Below are 13,011 nucleotides of genomic sequence, written 5' to 3' on the forward strand. Positions count from 1 at the left end.
AGATACCAGTAAGAAATAAAAAAAAGGAGAGAGTTATTTTTTTTAACTTATTCATACATATCCACTTTTTCAGTAATGTTAGCAACAAAATTTCCTCAATAAAAGTAAAACAAAAGATTTTAGAGATTCATCCTACTTACCAAAGTTACACTTTGTATACCTCCTTCATAATTAAACCTTAAAGTCAACAAAGATATTTACTTAGCATATTTGTTTTTTGGAAAATGTGAGATGACACTCTGGGTTCTTTCGTGACCTAATGGATGTGGAGTAATTTTGGTTGGATGGCCACTCCTGGGAAGGGTCACCACTTTTCCAAGTTTTCTTTATTTGTGGATAATGACTGTCACCGTGATTTATTATAGTCCCAAAGCTTTAGAAATGGCCTTGTAACTCTTTCCACATGTCAATGACTTTCTTGGCTGTTTTTTTATTGTGGCGTGCAAATTCCATTAAATATAAAGTGTTGCATTAGACTTAGGTAACAAATTGACATGAATATTTCACATTTAATTCGATTACTTAAAGTTAACATTTTGGTCATAAATTTACTTTTAATGTACTTTAAGGTAAATAAGCAAGCTTGTTTTAAATTTATGTCAATCAAAAGAATTTCTTTGTATGGCTGATAAAGTCAGACGGAGAAATATGCAGATATGGCCTTATTGTATTGTATATGTGTTCGGGGTTATTGTCATGCTGAAGAATGAAGCCTTTGCCCATGAGATGGTTATGGTGAATCAAAATCTGTTGGTACTTTCCTGTATTCATAATTCCATCAATTTTGACAGCATTGCTAACACCACTGGCTAATGTTGGCAATCTGGCACCAGTGATTTAAAAACAGTCTCCAACCATGACACAGCCCTTACCGTGCTTTACAGGCTGCTGTAAACACTCTTTGTTGAATCTCTCTCCTATCATACTGACACATTTTGGATTCATCTCTCCATTATGAGTCTGCTTCTAGTGTAATTTAGAATACCCCAGCCTTTTCTCCATGTTTACCTTCCTTAAAAATGGTTCCTTGACAGCCCACACTAACATATCAGGACATGCTGAGACTGAAAATGTTTTAATTTTTGCTTGTAGCACTACTGAAATCCCCCTTCTTTTTTTTTTTTCAAAGGTGACGTCCAAATTTGTGTTAGATTACTGTGAAGACTCATCATTCCTTCCCACTAATCATTGCAGCGCAGATCTATTACCTCAAAGCCTGCTGGGGAAAACATTCTGCTGAAGACGCACTGCTCATCTGCCAGCATATTTTACTCTCCCCCTCTAGAGATGTCTCATAAGGTGAAAATGAAATATGAGAGTAATCAATATCAAAGTGTTTTTTTCTGTCTCGTGAAGAGTAATTGCCATAGCCACATCTAGATAAGAGTGTGATTTTTATTACTGGGGAAGCATGCTGTAGTTGTTAATGGCTCTATTCACTGTTACACTTACCTATAAAAATGCTTTTTATACCTCAGCAGTGAGGCTAATGCACATGCTACCTGGATTTGTTGCATTATATGCAATTTTACTTAAAATATTGAATTTTCTTTGAACACAACAGAACTTGAACTTTAGTTGGTGCTTATTTCTTCATCAAGTGAAGCAGAAACCATTTAAATTGCATTCTGCAGAACATCAGGGTTTCCTCAGATGTGTAAATATAAACACTTAAATGCTTATTAGCCAGCTGACAGCCATTTAACAATTTTAATTATTAAATGATCCTTTTAGAACTTATACTTAAAACTGGATAGTTATTGAAAAGCTGATTTAAAATTAATCATACAAGTTTGTTTTTTTAATATAATTATTTTATATCTGTAATTTTTCTTAGACCCAGCATTTTACGTGATCATAAACTGAATTTGTTTAGGGTTTTTGGCTAGCTCTTTATGTATTGACTAAATGATTAATAGATTAATCAAGAGAAATTGTGGCCAATTTATGCATATTGAAAGGCTGTGAGCTGAAGCTCTAAATCATCAAGGAATAGTTTTACGTCTTGGGAAATTATCTGGTTTCAATTGAGTTTTGGACTGTTGCTCATATAAAACAAGCAATTTAGGGTCACACCATGCACAGTTCCTTGCACTGCGCTCTGGCATCATTGGCCTTCCTCCCCACTCCGCCACTGGGCTACACTGAACACTGTGCTTAACGATCTGTGAGCTTCATTTTATCTCAGCAACTCAACTTTTCTCTCTCCCTCTGTCTCTCACTCACCGTTGCACAGCCCCAAGTTTTGCAAAGCAGTCATGCAGAGCACAATGAGAATCTTGGGTTTGTGCATTTTGTAGTTTAATTGGGTTTGTTTCTGGAAGCAGTGACACACTGTCCTCTAATATGCCCAATAGGTTTATGAATTACTTAAGTTTCATGCTTGGAGCAATTTTGTTTACCGTGACTGAACCTGATTTTTTCAAGTTGATCAGGGACTGGACAGTTAACCCTTTTGTAACAACCCTTATTGGGATATAGCACCGCCAGGGGGTGTTGTCCTACTATTGTAGTAGTTGAGGAGACTCCTCGTGCGTGTGAGTGCAGCGGAGGCCATTACATGCTGCTTATGTGTCTGCTACTCCAAAGAAATGGACATGGTGGACCAGCATGTCTATTAGACGTTTTGCTGTGATATCAGGTTGAAAACTCGGTTGGACGTCGGCTGTGAAGATGATGCTTCTGTAATGTTGAGATCCCGGCTCTTGGGAGGTCAGTCTATAACTCATAGTGTTCCACTTTCTGTTTTTATATGCCAGTATGCTTTCACTGACAAGATCTTTAACACCACTGGTTGAAATGCAAGCCCACACCATGACAGAGCCTCCATTGTGTTTTACAGATGACTGTAGACACTCACTGTTATCCGGTCTTTAAGTGATGATGTGATGAATCCTGCTTCTGGGTGTGACAAAGAGGAGGAGCAATTGCAATGCTCTCCATTTGTCCCATATGTGTTTACCTTTTTTTTTGCACATTGTACACATTATTCTGTTTCTATGTATTTGCTATGATTTGCTATTTGTCAAGTAACTGTCATGGTCCTGGGTCGAGCGACCCAGTATTTGAGTTTCATGTATCTTTTGTATTCATTTGCACCTAGCTTAGTTCACGTAGTTAATTTCTAGATTGCAGTTTAGTTTTGTTCCTTAGTTGTTTATGTCATCTCCCCCTGTACTAAGTCTCCCTGGTTCATGAGTCATATCTGCGTGGTTATGTTTAGTTCTTGTCATGTCTAATCTCCATGTTTCCTGTTTTACTTTGAAAGTCTGTATTCATTGTCAGTGTATTCAGTTTCACTTCTCCTGTCCTGTCGTTAGGTTCATGTGTGTCAGCTGTGTTCCCATGTGTGGCCACTTCCCCTGATCATCCCTCATGTGTATTTACTCTCCGTGTTTCATACAGTCTGTGTCGCGTCATCTGTGTGTTCCCACCCTCCATGTTGTCACAGCCAGTCTTAGTATTCATAGTTATGGTTTCCTGTGTCTTCATAGTTTTTCCTAGTTTTACTTTCCCAGTTTAGTCATAGTTTAGTTTGTCACTGCGTTCTGCCTTGTCTGCACTCCTTGTCACCAGCCACAGTAAAAGCTCGCTTTCAGATAAGTTTGCTCCAGCCTACTCTCGTGTGTTCGCACCTGGGTCCACCACACACTCCACCGCACGGTCTGCCTCCTCAGATCGTGACAGTAACATTGCTTCACTCACTATCTCGGGTTTGTTTGTGTAAGCGTTCTGGTGCCGGCAAATCAAACATTCTGCAAATTAAGACAAATACTAAGTTATGCTTCTTTATATTTTATTATGTTACAGATTAAGTCATTTGTTCATACTTACTTTGTTTGTCTTTTCAGTCGTCATAAGGGTCAGGTGTGGGGAAACGCCCGCCTGGCATTTCCTCATTTTAAAGTCCTGATGATGTCACATATGACATCAGCAGGTCAAACCAAGTGGAGGGGTTTCTTTTTCCAGAGAGATGCTTCCTTTTGTTTGTGTTAAGGTTTAAAGGGATTTGTTGAATGTTTTCCCTTTCGTTAATACTGCCATTTAGTTGTGTAAATGTGCGTGCTAGAAGTGTGTAGAGGTTTTGTTTTAGATAATCTGTGTAGAGTTTTAGATCCCTCAGTTGAGTGAGTGGTACTGGCTGGGCAATTGGAGGGAAATTGATGGCCCTATTTAAAGCCAGTCTCTACCAGATGCAGGAGAGAGGAGAGCTGTGTCACCAGATCCATGCTATGTTAATAGAGTTTATTTGGGGGGAAGTTTTGTTAAGTTACATTAAATTAAGTTCACTGTAAATAAATTGCTCACCTTGGAAACCTGAAATGTCTGCCATTTAGTTGGTGGGTAGGGAAGCAGACTATGCTTCCCTACCACCTTCCTTGACGTTCGAGTCTGACTACTTCACACTGGGTACAAACTACTATGCGTTTATCAAGGCTGTTGTGGTTTTAACATATTTTAATGCTCTATTTAACCTGTACAAGCCCCTAAAAAAGGCAGTGATCAATGCCAGCCTCCCTCGGTTTTTATTGCTGCTATTCATTTTAAAGCTCAGTTTTTAAAGCCTTACAATGTAACTACAGCCCAGCCCATGCAGCAGTATATTAATGACTAACCTCGCATTGTGTATAGATTATCTCAGTAGTTCTCCTGACTGAAGTGTGGTCCGTTTACAGCATCCTGCCATGCGATTGCATTTGTCCCTAACCATCAGCAACCCTCACGTTTTATCGAGTGGAAAGCAGTTAGCGTTCATCCTCCAGCTTCACCGTGCTAATGTGTTTATACCTGTGTAGCTGGCCACCATGTAGCACATCATAATGTACCAGCTAGCCAAGCTTCACTAACCCTACACTGCTGTTTTGTTTCCTGTCTTCACTTATGTCAGACGTAAAAACCCTCAGTCACAATATGGTATATTATGTGTGGGTGGAAACCAGCTAGCTAACTTTCTGCTAACTTCTAACTCCGTTAAATTTCATAAATCCTTTTTTCATAGATGCCTGGATGTTAAACTTAATTGTTACACCTGGTAGAGCAGCCACACTGATCGTTTTATTAAATTTAGACATTTTTTAACTCTCAGTGATGCCACAGTGTGCGTTTGACTTTGGGACCTGAAGCAGCATTTGGACCTGGAAATGGCTGACTTGAAGACCGGACACCTCTCTCCTGACCTCCTCTGTACAGACTGATGATGATTTGAACCAAAAATGCTGAAATTTGGGTTCATCAGTCCATCACACACAGTTTTTTCTGTAATTTCCAGACCTCAGCCTTTTCTCCTTGTTTCCCTTGAAGTACTACTAGAATGAAAATGAAGAGAAAAGCAGCCAATGTCCACAGAACAGCTTTGAAAGGCATTCAGAAAGCCTGATAATAAGTATCGTCTTCAGTTTAACTGAATAAGAAGTAGCTATCTTTGAGGATATAAACCAATTTCTTTCTTGGATTTCTCTTCTTTCTATGCAATAATACAATTCAAAAATCAAATAATAAAAACAAAATAAAAATAAAATCTAGGGGTTTTTTTGGGGGTTTTTTTTTTACTTGAAATGCCAAGTTCAAATATCTTCAGCAGTGCTTCAGTCTCACTCTCAGTCAGTGCATTTCTGTCAGTGCTATGCCCAGAGCTTCATCGCAATAACATTGTTTTTGAGAATCTCTGAGAGTCCGTCTTTCATCTGGCCGTCTAGCCGTCTGGTGTCTACAGAAGCAATCCTTTTAAAAGCCTCTATAAGAACTACAGTACACACAGCCAATGTAGCAGAGATGATTAAACGCTGTCTGCCTGCCTGGGTTTGTGTGTTAATGTGTGTGTCCATGTTCCCCTTGTATCCCTCATCCTGAACATTAAACCCTTCCTCCTCACTCCTGCTTCTTACCCATTCTTTGTCCCTTCATTTTCTCCACTGCGTGTAATAATATGAGCAATGTCAGATCCACCGAGAAATGCTTACCATTTGCAAAGTGATGAAGAGAAAGACAATGAGTGGGAGCAGAATAACGGGAGCGATGGTGAAAATAAACCAGGCTTTGGGCAACGTTAGGGGCGCTCAGTGTCATCAAAAGTGACGGAACAACAGCGACATTGTGGATATTTAATCATGGCCGGAGATGCAATATGCAAGTATTCAAATCCACGCAGGCGTTCATGCACGTCCACATTTCCACTGTTAACTTTTCTTCTGCGCACTTCAAAAAGTGTTGATTTACCATAAATTATATTTCTGTGTATTCACCAGCAACCTCAAAAATATGACATACAGAGAGAGAGGGGGGGAAGTGAGGGTTGGAAGGAAAACTCCAGGCACATTTTGAAACATTTTGATTTGCATTTTTACACAGTGTCAGCAGTATTCCATCTCCCTCTAATCAAAATATGTCAAACTTAACTCGTCTTAATGCTCCGCTGTGGTGCGGAGAGCCTGTGTTTGTATTCTTCCTGCTGGAAAATAGCAACAAAAAAAAATCTTATGACATCTTCGCCTGCAAGCCATCAAGCCTTTGTCGCCCTAAAAATAACGCCTGGCTGCGGAGAATTCACCGTCGGTAATGCACATTCCCACCCCACACTTCGCCCTCCGTCTCGAGCACCAGGAAAAGAACCTGGAAACAAAATTCAATATAGTTGCTGGTGCTGGCGTCATATCAGAGCAGGAGGTAATGCTGGCGATACATCATCATTACAGAATCTCTAGGGAAAAAAAATAGTTCAAATAATGAAACTTATTTTTTGCACTTTGCACAGGAACCTTATTATAAATCACACCTAACTCATCATCGGATCGTTCATTTCTCTCCACACTCTAATTCTCAGCTCCTCCCCGTGAGAGTGAGGGGAAGAGTAATATATATGGAATCCTGTAGATGTCAAAGGTGTTGTTTTGACAGTGCGAGGGGGAACAAGAGCGAACGGGGCGGTGAGTGGGGGTACGGTGGATGCTGAGTGACGTGGAATGATAAATGCATGGCAGAGGTGGAAATGACTTCCACCTGATTTGATATGGAACACTCTGCCTGTCCCTCTTAATCTCACAGAGCCGGTAACATATTCATTGGTACTGTCAGACACACTGCGTTATAGGCTAAAGGTGGGGCGTGTTGCCACCTGCTCTTATCTGTATAAACCCACATGCAACTTTTGGCATCTCAATACAGCAAATGCAAACTGCAATATAGATCTTAGTGCAGGTGAATTTACCTTGTGTATAACCTGATATGTAAGTATTTTTTTAACTAAAAAGTTTTTTTTTTATGTTTTTTTATTTAAGTAGACATTAAAGAGTATTAAAGCTGAGCCGCTCAGCTATCTATAAAGATAGCTGTTCTCGTCAGAGAATCTGTATTTTTATACTTGTGTCTGTATCGCTCCCTATGTCTATGTTTCTCTGAGACACACACATGCGTGCTCAAATTCCCTGCCTCTGCATCGAGTAAGCTGCTGCCAGTGATATAGAGAGGCTGCAGAGGCCCCAGCTGACCCGGGCTCCGCTGCACTATGAATCTTTTATCACATCACCTCTGCAACAGTTGCTCTCTTCACTCGGCCCTCCCTGCCTTCTCTGCCTCTCTGCTTCCTCTTCATCATCAAACCGCAGAAACACCCATACAAACAGGTTGCACACTTTTTAGAGAGCATTTTAAATAAATCATTACCATAGTAATCATCGGCCGTTTGTGTCATTTCCAGTAGATCGCCGCCCTCCATCAGCCTCGCGAGCACCTTCGTGTTACCTTGTTTTTGCCCGATTTATGATAGAATCTTAATATGAAAATTCATTTTTGTAAAAGGCTTCTTTTTTTCCCCCCCAGAAGACGGTAGCCAGTGGCGGTCCTAGCCTGTTTGACCTGCCATTATCCAATGACACATTTGCTTACCTGTATCTTTTGCTCGTTTCTCCTCCTCTTCTTTTCTCATTTTTATAAACTGAGCACCTGATGGCTTTGAACTTTTCTTGTCCATCTTCCATCCATCCATCCATCCATCCATCCATCTTCATCCGCTTTATCCGAGGCCGGGTCGCGGGGGCAGCAGCCTAAGCAAAGAGGCCCAGACCTCCCTCTCCCCAGCCACCTCCTCCAGCTTATCCGGGGGAATACCAATGCGTTCCCAGGCCAGCCGAGAGATATAATCTCTCCAGCGTCTCCTGGGTCTGCCCCGGGGCCTCCTCCCGGTGGGACATGCCTGGAACACCTCACCCAGGAGGCGCCCAGTGGGCATCCTTGTCAGATGCCCGAACCACCTCAGCTGGCTCCTTTCGATGTGGAGCAGCAGCTGCTCTACTCTGAGCCCCTCCCGGATGGCTGAACTTCTCACCCTATCTCTAAGGGAGAGGCCCTTACTCCCAGCAAATGGGCGATAGAAAACCGATCGGTGCGTATGCCATTGCCATATGCCATGCGCTGGCTGACATGCAGCATGAGTACGAGCATTTTTTTCTTTTTGCCGATGCTCGTGATGCCGCCCCCCACCACAATGCCGCCCCGGGCAACCGCCCGTGTCGCCCGTATCTAAAACCGCTACAGACGGTAGCTAGCAAGCTGCAGACGCAGGACTTCCTTTCATATTGTGAATGTAATTAGCTTGTGAAAGTGTCAATGCTGGTGGTGCAAAGTGTGTGGAAAAGGTGCACAAAATGTAAGCACAAATTAAAAGTATAGAAATGATAGAAATCATTTGGTTTACTGTTTTGGTCTTTAAAATGTGTAAAATCTGTTCTTAGTGTGTACCCAGTGTCTGCGTCTGTTCAGTCATTTCCTGTTTTATTTTGTCAGTCGCTTTCTTTGTGAGGTTCTGCTGGTTTTACTTCCTGTCTTTGTCTATTTCCCTCCAATAAGACTGCCTGCCTTGGCCTCACTAGTTACACCTACTGTTTGCTTCTTGTTGATATATAAACCTGTGCTCTCCTTGTTAGATGTCAGTCTAGTGGTTTACCAACTGCTAATCTGACCAGTTTGCCTCCCCCCCATTCTTTTTTCTAATGAGTCATCGCACAATTCATACCTTTCTTTAGGTTTTTTTCCGTATCATTCGGCTTTAATTTTGTTTGTCAGTCTTGGGTTTTTTTATTTGATCAACTTTTATTAGCATCAGCACATAGATTCCTTACTGTATACACTAAAATGACTACAGATACTACAATTCAGTACTTCAGTTGTGCTAAACATGTAGCCCCCTATTTTGCAAGCATTGAATCTAGCTTTGGTTTCTTTTGTTCTTAAGTCTAATTTTACAATATTAAGTAGATATAGGCAGATAAATCCAAACACTGATCGTATCTATCGTTGGTATCGGTCTATCAATACCAATCAATCAATGAATCAATGCCAGTATTGGTACTGGATCGATTCTAGTGCGATAGGATTGATCCTTTTTTCTAAGTTCAACATGTAGCCCATTTAATTGAGTTAATTTTTGGGAAAATGAAAACACATCACAAATATACACTAAAAAAATGTCTGAAGCTTTGTGGTATTGACTGGCATGTCTATTTTATTTATAGCCTATAGCACATTATAACAACACAAGTTAAGCCAAAGTTCTTTAGAGACAGGCACATTTATATTCCAGGTTTACAAAATAGCCCAGTTTCAAAATACATGAAAAGCTCAAAGGTGTATTTTGTTGTGTTAACTAATTACTGTGGAAAGAAAAAAATCACAGTAATTTAGTGTTCATTAAAATGTGTTCAGAATCTGCAAATTGATGGTGATTCATTTCAGAAGTCATGACATGCTGCTCTGCCCTACATAAGCTGCCTTTATACACAGCAAATTCAAAAGTGTTAAATTTTTTGGTGTTAATAGTCTCCTTGCAAAAGTAGAGTTAATTTTACTCTAAGCAGAGTCACATTCTTTTAATGTAACTCTGAGGTGTAAAATGATAGTAGTTAAAATCGAGTGTTAAAAATGAGTGTTTCTCTGTCAAATCTGGAGGTGTTACAATGGAAACATTAACTCTTGACCTCTTAACTCTGAACTCCTACAGGGGCTATGACACCAACAGAGTAAATTCACAGACTCCGCCCCCAGCACGGCTCCAATCGAAGCTGAAGTGAAGCCGTTTCAGAACATTTTGCTCTACATATTTGAGTTGTTTGCCATGCTTGGTAAGTCATTTTTTCAAAGATTGTTTCAATTGTTATTAGCTTTTACTTCTGTGGCTCTTTGGAGTTGAGACAAAGCTGTGTGGAAGGCATTAGCCATGTTGCTCGGTGATAGCATAATATTCTGTTTTAGCTAGCTGAAAGGTATTGTTTGCGGGCAAATACCACAGCCTTGAAAAAAGCTTGCATGTGAATTTTCAGTCAAACTTTTGGTCAAATACACCTAAAACAATGTCTAGAATGTGAAATGTTGGTATAATGGTGCTACTTGAAGCCTGAAAACGATCGCCCATAAAAATAAAAACACGAGCAAACAGCAGTAGCTGACGTCCTGACTGGATTCTACGTTAGCATAGATCCCTCCAGAGTTTTGTGCACACGGTTTAGGTAAAAATGAAAAAGGTTGAGGTTTTACATTTAGTTCAGTATTACCTGTTGCCTGTGTCCTTGTCTTTTGGGAAAATACTTTACACAAGTAATGGCTCAAAGAGGATTCCTTTTTTTTTTTTTTTTTAACTGTGCTGCAATTGTTTACTGGATTATTTGTGCCAATAATTAGTGTCAACTAATTTTTATTCGATCTCCGCACAGGATATGCTTGTGAAGATGGAATATGGGGGAGAGCAGAAGTGCGTTGAAGTTCCACAAAGGGATGAATGAAGGACATGCATATTGTATTGAAGAAATAAGTGATGAGATGCTGTTATTTGCATTTACCATGTCAGACCTTTTGATAAACAAAATTCTAATGAAAGTGAGAACATGTACACTGTTACATCTTTCAGAAAATGTTTTGAAATTGTGGTGCACAGTTCAGAATAAATGTTTTTCAAAAACCATTGCATCTTTTTAGTAAATGTTTATTTCCAAAAGAAATTTCTAGAAGTTCAGAACAGCAAAATTCCCGCTTTTTAGAATGAATTAGAAGATAACTCTTACGTAGTTAAACTAAAATACTCTTTGAGAGTTAATATATAAACTCTTAACACCAAGTGTTAAATTATCAACTCCAGACAGATTTGGTGTTTAACACTAAATCAGAGTTAACGTACCAACTCTCCAAAAAGAGTTAAATTAACACTCTCTGGTGTGGACCCATATAGACACTTTAATAGTGTTGAAATCAAATCCGACAGTGTTAATTTGGACATGATGGATTTGCTGTGTACGTTTAAAATATTGCTATCTGTATTGGTATCAACAAATACGGGCCCTTTATTTACTTAGTATTAGCTGATGCCAAAGTTTGCAGTATTACACAGCACTAGTATTTAGTTTGTATTTGTTACAGAACCTTAAATTCACAGGAGTAAAGACCCATGGATGTTTTTGAGCTGCAGCTTTTTCAGTTCCTGTATTAATGCCTTTAATTCAAACTTTGATTTAACAGCAAGTGACAACCTCGAGAGCTGAAAAATGAAACAGGAATAGAAAAGCCAAAAACAAGTTCTCCTACAAGCCACTTGAGGCTTGTTCCAAGAGAAAGTCAAACCCTATAAACTCCACTGTTCCCACTCAGAGGTTTAAGTCATCGGTGACAGTCCCAACCCTAAACCTGATTCTAACTCCAGGTGATCCGAATATGTAATTTTGTGTGTTTTACACTTGTTCTCCCGAGTCCTGGTTGTCAGGGAACAAAGACAATAATCACTGTAAGTGATACACTTAAAAAAACTGTTCCCATTTTGCCTTTCTTCAAAATATCGGTGTTAGGGTTAGGGTTAAAACTCCAGAATACCCAACTTTAGAGCAAAACAACAGCCTCGTAAAAAAAAAAAAAAAAAAAAATTCTGGTCTTTTATTGCCAATTTATCCCTTAAAAAATGTACAAGGGGTAAATATTTTTGTCTCACCCTTTTAGACTGTATTAAGGCTCTAAGTTATGCATTAATAGGGGTGTGGTACTTTGAATGGCTGCCAGCAAAGGCAGGCTTAGCACCTTGCAGTTTGCTTAGTGTCACCTCAACTAACTCACGTCATTAAATTGGACCTCTCGACCACATTCATGGTGTTTGTGGATTTTCGGGCATTTTTAATGCAATTATCTGTCATGCAAATGCTAGCTGTGTGTTTAACTTTAAATGCCCATCAACGTAGTGTGTATTCCAGTTCTTTCAGAGTCACTGTCATGCTGAAAAATGAAGTACAACATCTCAGAAACCAAGATATACTATTGCTTAAAACCACTTTTAAAAAATATCAAGAAAGTCTGGCTATTGGAAGCAAAAATATAAAGAAATGAGTGTGGTTCTGGACCTTTGCACAGAACTGTAATACTTTAATACTGGCCAATAAGTTACTGTAGCACTCTGGTCACTTCTGGTTCCAAAAAACTCAAAATGTAGACAGCCACAGGCCTCAAACCAACAGGTGGCGTCACAGTGTAAATCTTTTTAATACAACTTCTTTCCCTAACAGCAGTATCTCTGCAAAGTTGGAGCTGTTATGAGCATTGAACAAGTTCTGTTATGGGGGGGGGGGGACTTAATGATGACATTTTTCATGAGCACAGACTTTAATAAAACACATCTGCTTGAAACATCTATTAATGAATGGCTTGAAGGTATCATATATCAATGCAGAATATAAAATACACACATCCCTTAATGATTTCATTTTTATTCACTTAGTCTTGTAGCTGAAATAGGCATGTCGATCACATTTTGAATTACAGAGTAAAAAATTGCAGCTGTGAATTCACATACTGTGCACTGCATGCAATAACTGTTGGGCAAAACATCAAACCCCAACAATAGCTGCCTGTTATGAGCATTTTATGCTGCTTGGGCCAAGGTTTATCAAAAAAAGAAAAAAATAGGCACTGCTTTAAAGACGAAAAGGATGGCATTTCTCCTCTGTTTTCCTCCAGTGTTAGATGGTAGGAGGAGGAAGAGGAGGGACT

At 39.6% G+C, this 13,011-nt stretch overlaps 1 long non-coding RNA gene across 1 annotated transcript; it reads left to right on the forward strand.

Annotated features, from left to right (window-relative positions):
* The first annotated feature begins 9,793 nt into the window (after positions 1-9,793).
* On the forward strand, positions 9,794-10,948 carry LOC308384899. Its single transcript, XR_013969423.1, has 2 exons — positions 9,794-10,112; positions 10,701-10,948. It is a non-coding gene; the product is annotated as an uncharacterized lncRNA (long non-coding RNA).
* Positions 10,949-13,011: the final 2,063 nt, after the last annotated feature.

This window comes from Rhamphochromis sp. 'chilingali', assembly GCF_963969265.1.
Source record: "Rhamphochromis sp. 'chilingali' genome assembly, chromosome: 17".
Taxonomy (NCBI): Eukaryota; Metazoa; Chordata; class Actinopteri; order Cichliformes; family Cichlidae; genus Rhamphochromis; species Rhamphochromis sp. 'chilingali'.